At 43.9% G+C, this 19,520-nt stretch overlaps 1 protein-coding gene across 5 annotated transcripts in view; it reads right to left on the reverse strand.

The window, feature by feature from the left end:
* LOC125464526 (rap1 GTPase-activating protein 2) overlaps positions 1-19,520 on the reverse strand; it is a 325,971-nt gene that overhangs the window by 225,974 nt on the left and 80,477 nt on the right. Inside the window, exon 1 of one of the 5 annotated variants that reach the window (XM_048557002.2) lies at positions 15,056-15,378. The exons of the other annotated variants lie outside the window; for them this stretch is intronic. The gene's annotated coding sequence lies outside the window, so the exon portion shown is untranslated. Of the gene's footprint in view, positions 1-15,055; positions 15,379-19,520 lie in introns of those variants that run through there. 5 annotated transcript variants of the gene reach the window in all.

Consider the following 19,520-nt stretch of genomic DNA (forward strand, 5'->3'; position numbering starts at 1 on the left):
TTGCTCCTCTGATGCTGTCTGACCTGCTGTGCTTTACCAGCCTCACACTTTTGGACTCTGGCTTCCAGCATCTGCAGTCCTTATTGTCTACATGGAAGAGAGCAAGCTAACTGTTCAAGTCTAGATTACTCTACATCAGAGCTGAAGGATTTCTTTTAGGGTTCTTTTTTAACTTTTGAAATAACACAATGCAACAGGAATTGAATTCCCAATTATCGCTTGAATTATCTGCACTGTCACCTACGTACAGCATCATTACAGGGACACATGAGTATTACTGGGTTCTGGTGCCATCTAGTGTGTGGAAGAGCAGCCTGCACACATAGACTAGATGAAGTCGCGCGGATAAACGAACCTGGCAACTTGCATTTAGAGAGTACTGTTTATAACCTCAAGGATGTGCCAAAGTGGTTTACAGCTAATTTTCTTTCAAGTGTAGTCACTGTTCCAACGCATTCAATTTGTGCAAAGTAAGCTCCCACAAACAGCAATGTGATAAAGATAAGATCAAATGGTCTCGAAATAAATAGGTGATGGCCTAAAGGTATCATAAAAATAAACCCCCAGAAACCCCCCGGTAATATTCTGAGGACCTGGGTTCAAGTCCCATCACAGTAGGTGGAAGTTGAATTCATTAAAAATCTGAAATTAAATGTCTAATAATGACCACAGCCCTCTGGGCAATAAATGAGCAATGACACCTTTATCCCATGAACGAACAGGTTTGACCTTGAAACCTTAACCTTCTCTCTCCGAGACAAAATGCTATTCATTGCAAACAACGGCAACTTAATGTAACATCTCTTTGTGTGAGAAAGTCCTAACATAAGTTCAAAACGGCCACTGCGTTAGTCCGAACATCTCCTATATGTCCAAATCTAAATCATTAATCGAACACAAGATTGGATGCATTCTCAAACAAGAACAGCAAATGAGAATATAACCGTTTGAGATCTTTCCGTTCCTGTAACTAGTCTGCCCTCTGGTGCACACAACTGGAATCTCGGTGAGGTCGCTGAACAATGTGAATTTCTGCGTACTGTGTGAAACTGATAACTCATTTAGAATTCTCATTATAATGCTTCTATATGGCATTGAGGTGCTGAGGCTGCTAGAAACAACTGCCTATAAAAAAAAGTTCTAGCAGGAGTAGACAGGTATAATACAGGATGTTCATTGAATCTCAGACTCCCCAACAGTGTGGGAAGAGGCATTCGGCCACACTGACCCTCCAAACAGCATCCCACAGACAAAGAACCAACCCTATCCCTGTAACCCTACATTTAGCACAGCCTCGCCTGCATATCTTTGGACTGTGGCACAAAAACTTGAGCACCCAGAGGTAACCCACACCAACGCAGGGGAATGTGCAAACTCCACAGCCCCAGGCTGAAAGTGGTCCCTGGGTCCCTGACACTGTGAGGCAGCAGTGCTGATCACTGAGCCACTGTGCCGCCCTAAATTCTGGGTGACTGGGGAATCCAGAACCAGGAGTCACAATCTAAGGAAAAGGGGTATGCCCGTGAGGACAGAGATGAGGAGGAATTTTGTTACCCAGAGAATGGTGAGCCTGTGGAATTCTCTGCCACAGGAATCTGTAGAAACCAAAACATTGAAGACTTTGAAGGAAGATGTGGATATAGTTCTAGAATGAAAGGGATCTAAGGATATAGGTAGAAAGTAGGAACACGGTACAGAGTTGGATGATCAGCCATTTCTTATTGAATGGCATAGCAGTCTGAAGGGCTGAATGGCCTACTCATGCTCCAATATTCTATATTTCTACAGGGAGGAGGGGGCACAGGGAGTTAAAGACAGTGAGGAGGGGGCACAGGGAGTTAGAGACAGTGAGGAGGGGACACAGGGAATTAAAGACAGTGAGGAGGGAGCACAGGGAGTTAAAGACAGTGAGGAGGGAGCACAGGGAGTTAATGACAGTGAGGAGGGGGCACAGGGAGTTAAAGATGGTACAGAGAATGAAACGAATGAGGATGAACTCTGAAGAAGCTGCAGTCAGTTTGTGAAAAGGCCTGCAACGCCTTTGATGGGCGATCTAAGGGAAACGAGGTTTAGATTGTAACAAATTGAAGCAGATGTTTAATATCTAACCACAGAGAATAATTAAAGTTCTCAGGCTGTATGTGATCACACTCCCAGCTTCTCTGATCACTTGGTGGTTGTACCATGTTAAGCTACCAATGAAAGGCTCGTGTTGCCTAAATGATCTCAGAACTTGAATCAAAATCCTTTCCCATCTATGACTGAACAATTTATGCTCTTCCTTCTCCACAGGGCACTTGTCTTCTGATCAGACTCTAACTTTAATTCAACAAAGAATTAATGAAACTCTTGGTACTCCAGTCTCCTGAGAATCTGTTTCCAGATCAGACAATCCCTAAAGTGTGGGAAGCAGTCCATCCAGTTTACACAGACCCTCCAAAGAGAATCCCACTCAGACCACCCCCCTACCCTATCCCCGGGAACCTGTGTTTCCCATGGCCAATCCACCTAGCCTGTACATCCCTGGGCGCTACAGGTAATTTCCCAATGCCAATCCACCTAAAGGTACACATGGTTTTGTGGAAGGGAGTCGATGTCTAATGAGTTTATTTGAGTTCCTTGAAGAAGTACCAGGTACTGTGGATGATGGGGAACCAGTGGATGTACTGTACCTAGAAGATGAGGATAGGCTGGTTCTTGTGGAAAACATTGGCTCCTATAGAGCTGTAGTCCCCACAGGAGTTGTGCCTTTGGTAAGGAGGAGATTCAAGTGCAAAATACATTAAAATGTTTGGTGGTGCACAGTTGCTAATAGCTTAGTGATGTGGTGAAATGTGACAATTATTCATCAAAATGGCAGCACTGAGTGCAATGTCCAAACAAGGTCAGGAGTGTCAGGAGTTTGCATCTTCGTTAAAGATGTTGTTGTTGGTACTTTAGTGGTTTCAGGGTCAAGAGTGAGGCAGCTGCTAAATGTGCAGTAAACAGTTTTTGGGTGTGCCCTTCACATTTAAAAAGTATGCTGCTTTCAAAATAGGATGTGGGTTTTCATCAGGGTGAGTGGTGAACCTAAAGCAACAACTGTCCTTATTTTTAATGCTGGCATATGACATGGGAAATCCTGAACCTTCCCTTTGCTCAGTGTGCAAGAGATCATGAATCTGGCCTTTCGATCTGTGCAGTTTAACATGATAGATTTATGCTCTGTGTCATCAGCACTGCCTACTACCAGCATGATAGTAGAACTATGTGGTATCCACAGCACAGGCCATTCAGCCCAACTGACCTATGATGGCGTTTATGCTCCACACAAGCTCCTTCCCTCTCTCTTCATGTTACCCTATCTGCATAGCTCTTTATTCCATTCTGCCTTTTGTTCACCTTGCTCCCCTCTGAACTGCATGCTGAGCTGTAAGAAGGGTCCGTGAGCTGGTCTCACTTAGTGTAGTAGTAAGTGGTGTTGACTTGTCCCTGGATTTTAGACAAAGGGGAAGCTGCATTCTGTCACAATCCATTGACCTCAGCATGTTTGGAGGGGAAGCGATGTAGGGGTCAGTCTCTGATTTTGAGGCTCCCCACCGAGTGGTCTGTCGAAAAGCAGTGACCAGGCTCACACAAGAAGAGTGACCATTTGCTTGATTTACTGGAGGGAAGCCCATGGGACTGAACTGCCTGCTCGCAAGAAGAGGAAAATGATTTAGCCCACACACCATTGTGCAGGTGAAACAGAATCCCTGCGGTGTGGAAGCAGGCCATTTGGTCCACTGAGTCCAAGAATAGCATACTGCGCAGGACGTATCAGCAGTTGTAGCTTTACAGCTCCAGGATTCAGTAAATGGAATGCACTTTTGGGAATTTGCTCCAGAAACCTTATTTACTGACCTTAATGAAATCCATATGCTATTAATTATTAACATACTCAAACATACCAATTGGATTTAATTGCTCCACCATCGGTGGATATGCCTTCAGTTATGTGGGTCCAAAGCTCTGGAATTTACACTCTGCCCCTCTCCACCTCCTTATCCTGTAATTCCCTCCTTTAAGAAGCACATTCAAACTTGCTTCTGCAGACAGGTTTTGGCCATCTGTTCTATTATCTCCTTATGTGGCTCAGTACACTCCTGTGAGACTGCCAGGGAGGCTTTATAGCGAGGGATCAAATGATCTTCTGATCTCCCATTGCATCATACATAGCAAGTTGGATGAGACAGTCCTTTATTCTGACAGGTATTTTAAAAGAAACTGTGTTTTGGGAGTCATATGTGACTGACTCGAGCAATCCTGTACTCAAACCTAGATAACACTTTTCTTGATTACATTTCATGACAAAGCAGTTTATCTTCCCCTCCCCAGAAACCCATAACCACACCAATATCAGGCTCTGAACGTCTGAACTTGTTGTCCTTGGGTGCTGACAGGTAATTCCAAAGTAAGAACACGGTGATCTGTTGGCATAAGTTCTGCAATTGTCTCCCTAAACAACTCTGCCTCTCTGAAACCAACCCAACCTCCCACCACATTTTGAACACTCCTTAATAAATACTGATTTGGCAAACCTTTTGGTCATCTGCTCTGAAATCTCCATTATCAGGCTCAGGGTCAAATGTTGATGGTAATGACTTCTTGGGTAGTTTCCCGCATTTAGGGTGTATCCAAGATTGCAAGTTGTTAAACTATTTGCTTAATAATAGGAACATGGTTTAAAATCGGTCTGCCACCTGACAAACCAGTTGAGTTTATAGAAACCCTACAACGTGGAAACAGGCCATCTGGCCCATCGAGTCTACACCGACCCTCTGAAGAGCATCCCTCGCAGATCCAGCCCCCTTCCCTGTAACCCTGCATTTCCAATCCAACTAACCTACACAGCCTGTTTCATTGGCTGTAAAGTGCTATAGAAGTTTCTGAAAAGCTGCTACACAAATGCAATCCTTTTCTTCATTGCCGGTCACTAATAATGGCAAATGTGATCCTACTGCCTGGCTCACTGTAAAGCAACTTTATCTCCTTCGACAGACCCCTTGGTGTTTTGAGTTTAGCCAGCTATGTCAAACATTGGCAACTGAGGTTCCCTCCCCAGTAGCTCCATTCAGGTTTTCACATTGCTAAGTGTTCATAGTTTTAGACAGGATACAGATGGCAGGCAACTGAAAACTGATGCCTCCATCTCACCGCCCCCTCCAACAACATATTTGAACAACAACATTTGCAGAGGTTGAACATAGTGGAATTTGCGATTCAGTACTCACTGGTCTAGTATGTTCCAGCCGTGCTCTCTGAATGGCTGAAAAATAAGGAACTAGCGAAGTGCAGAATTGCAAAAAGGCCAATCAGCAAGTTACCAAAAAAGAACCAACATATTTGGCTGCATTTTGCATTATTTGGGTGCTAGTCCTGGAGAGTTGAACAATTTCCATTCCCAGCAGGCATTTCCATGTCAGGAGCAGGCTATCTCTTGGCGTTTCAGCTGGGGCAGAGCTTGGCACTACGCAACAAAAAGGAGATTTTACAACAGATCGTGGCCAAAGGCTTGGAGGAGCAATTTAAAAGAGGTCAGAAAGGTAAAATGGCAGAGAAATTTAGCACAAGAATTTCTAAGCTTAGAGCCTACGTGGCTGAAGGCATGCCTGCCAATATCTCAGCAATAAAACTCAGGCATTTGTATGAGGCCAGGACTGCATAAGTGCAGACATCTTAGAGTGCTATAAATGGTGGAAGGTATTAGATAGCGATAGGGAAGGATGAGACTATGAGAGGATTTGAAAACAAAAAAATGTGTGCAATATTTCTGCTGTTCTGCCTTAACAAAGAGAACAGTATTAATCTCAAAGGAGAAGGTGTGAGATTTTTTCTTCCTTTTACAGTTCAGCTGTTTCTCCGCCTAGCGATATAATGACAAAAATTAAGAAGGGAGGCAGCTTTGCTCCCTGGAATCCAAAACAAAATCAACCAAATTCAATTCAGAGAAATAAACTTTGTTTGAGTTTTTTTTTAAATGCCCCAAGGTAGAGTTTCCCATATGTTCCTCTTGTGAAAGAGGAAATGATACTGTGCATTTCTGCTGCCTCAGGGGTGTAACCATTGTGTTTCAGTGGTTCTGCTCTTTTCCATTGTCAGTTCAGGGACATAACCGCACACCACAATCATGAAAATGTAGCCTTGTAGTGGTTTAAACACAGTTATAAAGAATGTGCCCAAATAAATCACCTCTCTTTGGGTCTGTCATTCTGACAGCATTTTAAAACAGCAATGCCTCAGCAAAACGTACTGTTTGTAAGTATATCTGTTCAAACGTTGCAGATGAAACAACAGCCACTGAATAATCTTGACTATTATTAATGTACAAATCAACCATGAATTTATGAGAGAGAGCGATAACTGTTAATTGTGAATGCGTGCAAGTCACTGGACAATTTGCACCAAGCCTCTGTTAGCTTTGTGTTAATGGCATCTCCCCTTTATCCTCTCTAAGTTTCAGGAAGTGCCTTTTACATCTGCATGACAATTGTTGGTGACTATCAATCTCTTGAGTCCAGAAATTGACAAATTTAAAGAGACAAATCTTGTTCCTTCAGGTATAATTTTTGAATGAAGAATTTATACAAATGTCAGTTTTTAAAGATTTACTTCATAGAATCATAGAATCCCTACAGTGTGGAAACAGGCCCTTCAGCCCATCAAGTCTGCATCAACCTTCCAAAGAACATCCCATCCAGATTTATTTATTTCATCTTACATTTTCTCAAATCAAAGAGAAGCCAGAGAATTCACCACAGCTCCTAAGAAAACCAGAAGCTGAAAGACAAAACAACATATTTCAGCATAATAGGCTTTGTGGATCAATGATAAATCAAATTTAACATAGCAACTATTTTGAGCTGGTTGTGGTATGATGTTGTGAGAACTTCCAGAAGGACTCGGAAGGATACCCTCAGAGACAGAGTTCTCAGTCAAAGGAAGCGCAAGGAAAATGAATTTCAGTAGTCAACTACAATTTTGGTCAAAGAGTCCAGGCAATCTGCAAATGCTGTATGCACAAAATCAGCAAGGAACTGCCTCTCTTTCTCTCCTAAATGGTCAGTATGTTCACAGATGACAGAAAAATTGGTAGCAAGGTGTACAGCTGGATGAACACAGCAGGCAAAATAGTATCAGAGGAGCTGATGTTTCCGGTCGAGGCCCTTCTTCAGAAAATCAGAAAAATTGGTGTTGTGCTAAGTAGCAAGGAGCAAAGCTTCAGATGGGCTGACCAGTGGCAAATGGAATTTAATCCTAAAAAGTATGAGGTGATACATTTTTGGAGGACTAACAAAGTAAGGGAGTGCATGTTGAATAGTACAATCCTAGGAAGTACACAGGATCAAAGGAACTTTGGAGTGCATTTTCACAGATCCTTGATGACAGCAGGATAGGTGGCTAGGGTGGTTAAGAAAGATAATGGGACATTTGCCCTCACTAACAAAGGCATTGAATACAAGAACAAGGAAGTTACAATGGAGCTGTATATATATTAGTTAGGCTGCAGCCAGAGTGCTGTGTGCAGTCAGATCATCACACTGTAGGAAGGGAGTGACTAAAATAGTGAGGGTGCAGAAGAGGTTCACCAGGATATTGCCTGGGCTGGAACGATTTAGCTATTAAGAGAGGCGAGATAGATAGGGGTTGTTTTCTGTAGAGCAGAGAAGTCTGGGGAAGGGGGAATCTGACTGACGTGTCTACAGTTCTGAAGGGCATAGACAGGGTAGATAGAGAGAAACATTTCCCCTTAGTACAGAGGTCAATAATCAGTGGCTAAAGTTTTAAACTAAGGAGGAGGAGAATCAGAGAGAATTTTGAAGAGCAATTTTTCAGCCAGAGGTTACTGAGAATCTGTAACTCACTGGACAAAGGGTGGTAGAGACATTTTAGAGCTTTTTAGATGAACTTTTAAAACACTATAGGGTGCAAGGCAATGCTGGTAGATGGGATTTGAATAGATGGATGTTTCATGACCAGTGTGGACACAATGGGCTGAAGGCTGTAAAAACACTATGACTCAAAATGTAGTCTAACTGCCGAGCCCACTGGCAGCTCTGAATTCGAACTTCAGGATTTTATTCCCTTGACTTCGGAGAGTGAATCTTTCTTTTGAAGTAAGAGAGGCCTGCGATTCTAACACAATGATATGTTGGCTAATAACTATATCACGTTTTTCAAATAGCAACTTTCACTAATTGTTGTGCAACAAAATAACAGGTGATTTTTTTTTTTAAGTAGCAAAGCAACCTGTTATTTTGTTTAAGATTAATGCTTTGCTGCTTTTTTGGGAACACTTGAGAAGCTACAAATTTGCAGTTCACAGATGATGTGGTCACACCCTGCATGATACAATTTTATACAGACAGTTGAACATAGGGAGAAGGACGAGACCATCTGTCAGTTCATTCTGCGTCTAACTCTGGAATGGTTAAACTTATATGCATCACTTTCCTGATCTCCCTCAACCCTCCCCCAATTTCTGGGAATAAAAACCCTCATTTAGGGTAATATCCCCTCTCCAAGACAGAACAGTGATCTCTAGAAGACACTGACAAAAATGCTTACTGCTCATTGGAACCCATCCAGTGCCCAGCCCCTGAACAATTCTGCAGTTACCATACTAACTGGTAACTGAATAGCTCGCTGTTTTATAGATTTTTCTTGATTCCTTCAAGGGCATTGCTGGCTGGGCAGCATTTATTTCCCATCCCTAATTGCTCAGAGGGCAGTTAAGAACCAACCACATTGCTGTGGATCTGGAGTCAGGCCAGAATTGTAGTTTCCTTCCCTAAAGGACATTATGGGTTTTTCCGACAATCAACAATGGATTCACGGTCATCATTAGATTGTTAATTTCAGATATTTATTGAATTCAAATTCCACCATCTGCCGTGGGGGGATTCAAACTTAGGTTCCCCAGAACATTACCTGGGTTTCTGGGTTAACAGTCCAGTGATAATACCATTATACCATTACCTCACCATCACATGTTGTACGTAAAACATTTTAATGTAGCTGTTCCACGCTCTAGTTTCCAGCACTTTCTACAATTTGGTTTATTTTACTCAGAGTCCGCATTTAGCCGTAACTAATCACGTACAGTGAGTAATAATTGTAAACAGATTCCCGAAGGCAGGGGAGTTCCAGAACTAGGGGTCACAGTCTAAGGATACTGGGTAAACCATTTAGGCCTCGGATGAGGAGAAACTTCCTCACTCAGGGAGTGCTGAGCCTGTGGAAGTCACTACAACAGAAAGCAGTTGAGATGAAAAGATTGTCTGATTTCGAGGAGGAGGCGGATATAATAGCACTTGTGGCTAAAAGGATCAAAGGATAAGGGGGTAAAGCAGGAAGAGACTATTAAGTTGGATGACCAGCCAATACTGTGGTGAATGGGTGAGTAGACCCAAAGGGCTGAATGGCCTACTCTTGCTTTATAATCACTCTAGGTCATAGAATCCCTACAGTGTGGCAGCCGGCCGTTCAGGCCATTGAGTCTACACTAACCCACTGAAGAGCATCCCACCCAGACTCAGTCCCCTACCCTATCCCTCTTACCCTGCATTTCCCATAGCTAATTATCTAACTTGCACATCTTTGGATTACGGAAGGAAAGCAGGGCACCCACAGAAAACCCACATGGAGAACATGCAAATTCCACACAAATATTTGACTAAAGCTGGAAGTGAACCCAGGTCCCGCGCATTGTGAGGCAGCAGTGCTAACCACTGAGCCACAGTTCTTCAAGTCTCCCTGGTAACTAAGGACATTTAAAGTAGATGTTAATCAAGTGACCCTTCTCTGAAAGAAAATAAGGGGCTCATTCTTTTGTCAAGCACCTCTTGAAGGTGCTGTTCTGAGTCAAATGTTCTTGATGAATTCTGGAAGGAATTGTAATGTTTTATCATTTGGAAATGCATATGCAGTTTACTGCAATATTGGCATTCAAGCCCTTAAAAAAAACATTTTTATTTATTTAGTGGTTGTGGTCATCACTTGCATTTATTACCCATCCTTAAATTACCCATCAGAATCCATCTTCTTGCTTAGAGCTGAATTGCTTGCTAGTCCGTCAGCTGCATTGCTCTCTCTGGACTTACACAGGCCTAGACAGACTAGATAAGAAAGGCAGTGAGTGGGTGGATTTTTACAACAATCCAGTTGTTTCATAAAATCATAGAGTCATACAGAGGCCCTTCAGCCCATCAAGTCTGTGCCAACCTATGACATTGCCAGTGCTCATCCATGTGCTTTTTAAAGGAGTGGTTGAGGAGGAGAGTATTCTTGCGGATCGGATTTATACGCATTTGGAAAAGCATGGCCTAATTAAGGAGAGTCAGCATGGCTTTGTGCAAGGCAGGTTATGTCTTACTAACTTGATTTTTTTTGGGGAGGTGATGAGAGTTATTGATGTGTGCAGAGCAGCAGATGTCATCTACATGGATTTTCGTAAGGCTTTTGGCAAGGTCCCTCATGGTAGGCTTATCCAGAAGATTAAGAAGCATGAGATCCATGGTGACTTAGCCACATGGAGTCAGAATTGGCTTGCCTATAAAAGGCAGAGGGTAACGATGGAAGGATGTTTTTTCTGGCTGGGCATCTGTGACTAGCTGTGTTCCACAGAGGTCCAGACTCAGACCTCTGCTGTTTGTGTTTATATAAATGACTTGGATGAAAACATAGACGGGTGGGTTAGTAAATTTGCAGACAACACAAAGATCAGTGGAGTTGTGGATAGTGTAGAAGGTTGTCAAAGATTACCATGGGATAGAGATCAGTTACAGATATGGGCAGAGAAATGGCAGATGGTGTTTAATCTGGGGAAATTTGAGGTGCTGCATTTGGGAAATCATATGTTAAGGAAAAGTATACAGTTAATGGCAGGACCCTGAGCAGCATTGATGCACAGAGGGATATTGGGGTCCAAGTCCATTGCTACCTGAAAGTGGCTATGCGAGTAGATAGGATGGTAAAGAAGGGGTATGGCATGCTTACCTTTATTGGTTGGGGAATTGAATACAAGAGTCAGGGTGTCATGTTGCAGCTTTATAAAACTTTGCCTAGGCCACACTTAAGTGTATTGTGTCCAATTCTGGTCGCCACATTACAGGAAGGATGTGGAGGCTTTGGAGAGGGAGCAGAAGAGGTTTTCCAGGATACTGCCTGGATTAGAGGGAATGAGCAATAAGGAGAATGCTACACTTGCCCCCACACCTCCTCCCTCACCCCTATCCCAGGCTCCAAGATGACTTTCCACATTAAGCAGAGGTTCACCTGCACATCTGCCAATGTGGTATACTGCATGCACTGTACCCGGTGCGGCTTCCTCTACATTGGGGAAACCAAGCAGAGGCCTGGGGACCGCTTTGCAGAACACCTCCGCTCAGTTCGCAATAAACAACTGCACCTCCCAGTCGCAAACCATTTCCACTCCCCCTCCCATTCCTTAGATGACATGTCCATCATGGGCCTCCTACAGTGCCACAATGATGCCACCCGAAGATTGCAGGAACAGCAACTCATATTCCGCTTGGGAACCCTGCAGCCCAAGGGTATCAATGTGGACTTCACAAGCTTCAAAATCTCCCCTTCCCCCACTGCATCCCAAAATCAGCCCAGTTCGTCCCCTCCCCCCACTGCACCACACAACCAGCCCAGCTCTTCCCCTCCACCCACTGCATCCCATAACCAGTCCAACTTGCCTCTGCCTCCCTAACCTGTTCTTCCTCTCACCCATCCCTTCCTCCCACCCCAAGCCGCACCTCCATCTCCTACCTACCAACCTCATCCCACCTCTTTGACCTGTCCGTCTTCCCTGGACTGACCTATCCCCTCCCTACCTATACTCTCCTCCCCACCTATCTTCTTTTCTCTCCATCTTCGGTCCACCTCCCCCTCTCTCCCTATTTATTGCAGAACCCTCACCCCATCCCCCTCTCTGATGAAGGGTCTAGGCCTGAAACGTCAGCTTTTGTGCTCCTGAGATGCTGCTGGGCCTGCTGTGTTCATCCAGCCTCACATTTCATTATCCTGGATTCTCCAGCATCTGCAGTTCCCATCATCATTGCTAGAAAAACTCAGGTTGTTTTCTCTGGAACAGTGGAGGCTGAGGAGAGACTTGATAGAAGTCTGTAAACTAATGAGAGGCATAGATAGGGTTGACAACTGGAATCTTTTTCACCAGACTTGAAAATCTCTTAAACTAGAAGGCATGCATTTAAGGCAAAAGGGAGAAAGTTTATAGGAGATATGAGGGGCAAGTCTTTTTACACAGATTGTGGTAGGTGCCTAGAACATGCTGCCAGAGATTGGGGTAAAGGCAGATACAGTAGGGGTGTTTAAGGGGCTTTTAGATAAGCACATGAATATGCAAGGAATGGAGAGATATGGACCATGGGTAGGCAGAAGGGATTAGTTTATTTTGGCCCGATATCTACGGGCCAAATGCCTGTTCCTGCGAGTGGCACTGTTTTATGTTATGAGATATCCTGCTTCAATTACCCTCTGAAACAGTGCATTCCAGATTTCCACCAGCCTCAAATGTTTCCTGAAATCTCCTGCCCTTTACCTTAAAATTATGCCCCCTGTTATTGATCCTTCAACTAAGGGGAACAAGTACTTTCTATCCCACCCTGTATGTGCCCTCATAATCTTATACACCTCAATCATGTGCCATCCCGGCCCCCAACACACCTTCTCTGCTCTAAAGGAAACAACCTGAGCTTATCCAACCTCTCATCATTGCTACACTGTCCCATCCCAGGCCAACATCCCAGTCAATCTCCTCTGCACCTCCTCCAGTTTCACGGTCACCATCGCTGATACTAACTTTCCATTCCAGATTTGTTTAATTAATTGAATTTAAATTCCCTGGCTGTGAACTCCTTAATTTCAGATTGTTGATGCTAGCCTCTGGAATGCCCTGTCAACATAAAAACCATTTTAGCTTGCCCTTATTTGAATATGGTGTGCATGACTTCGATCTGTTACAAAACACATTACAGTCTATGTAAGTGCTATTGAGGTGCAGGAACATGCAGGAAAGCAGGGAATACAGCAGCTGATCTGTGCACAGCAAGATTCCATTTATGGTGACATGATGATGGTGGTGATTGAGGGATAAACGTTGGTCAGGACCCCGAGGGAGATTCTTCAATGCGACGACATGGAATCTTTCTTCATTTGTCTGAGAGGTTTAGTGTCTCCATCGCAAAGAAGGCCCATCTGACAGTAAGGGTGTCTGTCCAATTCCTGTCCTCATCCCCCCACAATGTAACTAGCCAAGCCTTGGGGTGGTTTCCTGTGATACTGGGGATCCTGCATGCCGGCTGAAAAACTCCCCCCACCTCTGCCTATTCCAGGGAGATCTTGTCCAACCACATTTCACTGGGTGGCTCAGTGATTAGCGCTGCTGCCTCACTGCATCAGGGACCTTGGTTAGATTCCACCCTCAGGCAACTGTCTGTGGGGAGTTTGCACATTCTCCCCATGTCTGCTTGGGTTTCCTCCTGGTGCTCTGGTTTCCTCCCACAGTCCACTGATGTACAGGTTGGGTAGACTAACCATGCTAAAGGCTGTGTTATGGGGGATGCACTATAGAGAGTCAATATCGGCCAAATGGCATCTATCTGCAGAGTGGGGATTCTTAGATTCTATTTTATGATTCAGCAAGGTGCTGGTGAAGACACCAGTCGGCCTTCCCTGGGAATCAAGACGTTGAAGTCCCATACAGCAAGAACTGGCGGCAAATCAGAGACCAGCAGCTTTGAGAAGTTGGTCGTTGGCAGAAGGCCTCCCTTGGAGACCCAGAATCTACAAGGAGCCAGGTCAAAAGTAAGTAAAGTGAGAGGAAGGGAACATTCTTGCGTTGGGGCTCTGGGAAGGGTGGGAAGCAAGGATAGGTGGGTTGCACCAACAAGGCAAACTCACCCCTTCCTGGTATCCGTCCCTCCGTCTGACACTGATCACCTTGGACCCAGTGACCCCACCTCCCCTGAGGTGACACAGAGCACAGAGGGTAGCACTGCCCTTGGAATTGTGTATGGTGGCAGACCTGCCTACAGCTGGGTTAAACCCAGCATGGACAGTCAAGGCCCATTAGTGGTTAATTGATGTTGGCCAGTCTATGGCCTCCAATTGAGAACCTGGGGTCACAGTCTCAGGATATGGGGTAGGCCATTTCGGACTGAGATAATAAATTTCTTCACCTGGATGGTGGTGGGGACTGTGGAATTCTCTGTCACACAAAGCAGTTGAGGCCAAAACATTGAATGTTTTCAAGAAGGAGTTAGACGTAGTTCTTCGGATTAAAGGGACCAAAGGTATGTGGAGAAAGTGGGCCAGGATACTGAGTTGGACGATCAACCAAATCAAATTAAATTCCTTTTGCTATTTTCTATGTTTAAAACTGGTGGCAATGTTGGCACCATAGGTTCTCCCACCCAGAAATTAAACGTGGTGGAGGTGGGAAGGTGATGGGGTCTAGTTCCACCATCAATCTGTCTCATTAAGCGTACAAGCTCCAGGAGCAGAGATTCTGCCCAAGAGTACAGAAGATGCATTGCTTCAATCTCTCATTGCAAAGGCACTACTTCCAAAGTACAGGGTGTCATTCTAGGTTTTGCCCTTAAGCCCCTATAGTGCAATTAAATGAGCCACGGCTAACACTACATACTACTTAACACATTTTCATGACCATTCTTTGTCTGCTTATTTGTTTTTGGTATTAAACCAGGCTGAAATCTATTAAGATAGCACACCAGATATTGGGATATAAAGATAGACGTGCAATAACATCACAGATTTTAAAAAGAACACAAAGAGAAATTCAATGAGTTGCATTTAAACTTTTAAACAATGTTACAATCACATACATAGACGCGCTGTATTGGGTAGATCTGAGCAGCCAGGGGTCTCTGTTTAATTAGTGCCTTTCCCGTATTCATTTTCTGTGGATCATTTTCAGCATCGTTTCACCCATTTTCTGAGTGTGAAACAAAATGCAATTTGGACATAAAGAATAAAGTGAACTCACCAGGACTTCCTTGGTCTCCTGTGTTTTGAAGTCTAACGGGACATTTACTGCACCTCCTGCAATATCACAATTACAGCCCCTAAACCCCTGCACCTCCACACACCTCCTGAAGTATAGCAGCAAAACAGATGGTAAGTAAGCAGAGGACAGATCTGTCTCAGGGCAGAAGGATGTGCAGGACAGGTCAATAAATACCAGGGAGATGCTCTCTTCTCTCCTCCCAGTGATGGTTGGACAGATTTTGTTTCTGGCAAATCAAGTAAGCAGTTCAGCTTTGCTTCCTCAAACCCCAAATTTCTCATTCTGCAGCAGTGCAATAGTTTCTTTTATGCCTGAATCCCTGGTTTGCTGAGTTGCCATGGAAACAGATGAGAAAAAAAAGAATTCTGGAAAGGCTTGTGATGCCGCATAATTGAATTTGTTAACACAAATGAAAACAAGAGATTTCTGAAGGGATAATGATGCCGAGTTGAACCTCATTGCAATCCAATGGACATGAGACGAGCTTCTGTTATACCAAGCACTGTTAGCCGAGCACTCTGGGTCCTGTAGTTCTGCCATTTGTCTCTTTTGTTCCTGTGGAAGGATTTGTCTCTCAATCTGAATGGGTTCAATTAAAGGAACATTGTCAACAGCAATTTCTGCTACCTGACCTGGCATTTATCCAGATGAACATCTTCACAAAGTGTGATCAAGTCACGGTCAAGTGCAAAAAGTTACAAGATCACACAGGGCCATCAGAGTCGACAGCTGCTTTAAAAACCCCGCTTGTCGTGCATGGAGATGGTGAATAAATCCCAGAGGCAACTGGGGGGTAAATGAGCCTCGAAAGGGATCAGTAGAAATCAGGGATTTCCAGTTTCCCAGCCAAACACTCCATCCAGCGTGGAAAGTGACTGGCAACACTATTCAATATCATTCCTTACGTTGAGAAAAGGGGAGGATCGCAGTGCAGCATCTGACGGCTGGCGTAGGAAAAGGTAGTAAATCAGCAAGTTAGGAGTGTTCCCGGTTCTGATGAAGGGTCACTGGACTCAAAACATTAACTCTGTTTCTATTGCTAGACCTGCTGAGTTTGTCCAGCAGTTTCTGACTTTGGTTCAAACCTCCAACATCCGCAGTTTTTCCTTTTATCTTGAGGTAGGAATGTATATCTTACAACAGGTTTAGGTGAGAACAGAAGGGCAGGCAATCAGGTGGTACTCATCCAGAAGGATCAGCAAAAGAAGTAGACACAAGATGAGATAGTAGGAACTGCAGATGCTGGAGAATCCCGTATAACAAGATGTAAAGCTAGATGAACACACAAGGCCAAGCAGCATCATAGATTAGATTCCCTACAGTGTGGAAACAGGCCCTTCGGCCCAACAAGTCCACACCACCCCTTGCAGCATCCTACCCAGACCCATCCCCCTATAACCTACATACCCCTGAACACTACGGGCAATTTTCCATGGCCAATCCACCTAACCTGCACATCTTTGGATTGTGGGAGGAAACTGCAGCACCCAGAGGAAACCCACGCAGACATGGGGAGAATGTGCAAACTCCACACAGATGGTCAGCTGAGGCTGGAATCGAACCCGGGTCCCTGGCACTGTGAGGCTGCAGCGCTAACCACTGAACCACCGTGCTTCCCCTTTCTGAAGAAGAGCCTAGGCCTGAAATGTCAGCTTTCCTGCTCCTCTGATGCTGCTTGGCCTGCTGTGTTCATCCAGCTCTACACCTTGTCATCTCAGGCACAAGGTGAGCATTGCTTTCTATTATATAACACAATGAGTTGTTAGGATCCACAGTGTGCTGCTTGCAAAGGTCGTGGAAGCAGGTTCAATAGTTCAGTTACCATGGTGAAAGTGGATGTATTCTTGGAAGAGAAATATCTGCAGGACTCTGGACGAAGAATTGGAGGGGGGGACTGTGACAAGTTGGATGATTCTTCCATTAGGATAAGGGCAGAATAGCTCCTTTCCTTGCAGTTTCGGTCATATTTAAGATTCCATTGAGAGGCAGCTGTTTTGTAACAGCAATACCAACCCTGGAAATGGAGTGACTAAATCCACCCAGTGTACATGGGTGTCACTCTTGCTATGCTGCAGTTTAACACATTTCTCAACACCTCCTGATTTCAGCTCCATGGTGGATGTCGGTGATTAGATCTGGACCACAGAAATCCAAATGAACAATAGCTATAGTTTTGTGGAGCCAACTGTGAAACGCTGTGCCGAAGGGGAACTTCCTCCCCGCCACCTTCTTTACAGCTGCTGGAGAATGTTAATTATGTATTGTTAGTTCATTGATGCTGTTAGTTTTCTTCCATTTCCATTTGCCACGATCATTCTGTCTGGAATTCTGTTGCTCAAAATTCCAAACTCTGAGTCAGGCTTAGAAGGCACCCCTACAGTGCTGTTTGAAGATCAAGGGAAGTTCTCCCAAGAATCTTCAGGCAGACACAGACAATTTGGCCATCAGGCTTACTGCTGATTGTGGGATCTTGCTGTGTTAAAATGGCTTTTGCACGTTGCAGCAGCGGCAGCATTTAAAACAAAATGCAAACAGCTGTATACTATTTTTAGCACCTCCTGGGGTTTTCAAAGGCCCTATAAATATGCAAAGCATTTCTTCCTGTCTACGCTGTTATGTTTTTCCAAGTTACAGCATATTTTCTGAATGTCTTCATTTTGCCTGTTCCTGTTAATGATGTAAACCTATTAAGCGGGAGTGGGAATTGTACTTATAAATGTCTGTGACACTGTTAAGCTTTGCCCAACGCAACCAAATACAGGTGGGTTAAAAAATGTGTCTCTACCAAAGTAACTAAAAACCAATAAATCATTCTCCTCTCGGTTACATTCACAACTCTTCACTTGTAACAGGGAGCTCCACTTATAAGGAATCTGATCAGTGACAAATCCAGAGATAATGGGAACGGCAGAGGCTGGAGAATCTGAGATGTCAAAGTGTAGAGCTGGATGAACACGGCATGCCAATCAGCATCTTCGGAGCACAAAAGCTGATGTTTTGTGCCTAGACCCTTCTGATGAAGATACTCCTAAGATGCTGCTTGGCCAGCTGTGTTCATCCAGCTCCACACTTTGTTATCAGTGACAAATCCAGACTGATTACTGCTAATTACAGATACATGAGGCAGCTTGTGAGATGGGTACATATTTCACAACATTTCATTTGTCACAACTTTACACACATCCATATAATTAAGCAAACTCTCCATTGTTTAATACTCTATTATATAATAAGACTTCACATAGCAACAGAGAGTTGGCAGTGAACTTAGCAACCACAACAGCAAGGAGAAATGATCCTCCCTTGACAAGCAATTAAGATGCTCCAAAGTAGATTTGGGAGATATTGACTCTGGTATTATAAAGGTAGCTATCAAAATTACTACTAAATTATAAATTTTAATATTAATCAGGCCGTTACCATGACAGCAAGTCACCAGAAAAATCATTGTCAGAGAGAATATTGTCCGGACACCTGAAAATTGTGATAATTATGGTTACTCGGTTCCATAAATTGCATGTTAACTTTGCGACAAATATAAAAGAAATGCACAAACTAATTTGTTCGAGGTGGGAGCGCAGAGAAGAGATACAAAAGGAGAATACGAAGGGAGTGCAGCTGCGGGGAAAGGGAGAGGCACAAAGGGTAGGGCAGAAGTATAAAGGAGGCAAATGTGAACAGAAGCTGAGACTGAGAGAAAGAGATTCACAGAAAGGAGAGACAGGTCAAGAATAACTGAATTAGCATCACAAAGAGGGAGAGAGGCACAGTCAACAAGACAGGCTGAAGCAGAGAGACTGTTGAGTAAAACGCACACATATTATAAGTTATGAGGAGAGGCTGGATGCACTAGGACTTTTTTCACTGAGCATAGGACGCTGAGAGGTGACCTTATAAAGGTTTATAAAATCACGAGGGATATAGATAAGGTGAATGGCAGGTGTTTTTTCCCTAGGGTGGGGGATTTCAAAAATAGGGGACATATTTTTAAGATGTGAGGAGAAAGATTAAAAAAAAGACAATTTTTTAAAAGTGTGTGTGGAATGAACTTCCGGAGGAAGCAGTGGAAATGGGTACAATTACAACATTTAAAAGACAGTGGGGTAAGTACATGAATAAGAAATGTTTGGAGGGATATGGTCCAAGTGCAGGCAGGTGGGACCACTTTAGTTTGGGATAATAGCCGGCATGGACTGGTTGGGCCGAAGGGTCTGTTTCCGTGCTGTATAACTCTAGACGAACAAGAGTAGGCCACTCAGCCCTTCAAGCCTGCTCTGATTTGTCATGGCTAATCTGATTTTAGCTACAATTGCATTTTCTTGCAAGTCCCTGATAATCTTGGTAACCATGAATCTATCTACTTCAGCCTTAAAAGCTAATGTAAAGAGACTGCACCCGCTGCCTTTTGAGGAAGGGAATTCTGAAGACTCACAAGAAGAGAGGG

Source organism: Stegostoma tigrinum, chromosome 27 (assembly GCF_030684315.1).
Source record: "Stegostoma tigrinum isolate sSteTig4 chromosome 27, sSteTig4.hap1, whole genome shotgun sequence".
Taxonomy (NCBI): Eukaryota; Metazoa; Chordata; class Chondrichthyes; order Orectolobiformes; family Stegostomatidae; genus Stegostoma; species Stegostoma tigrinum.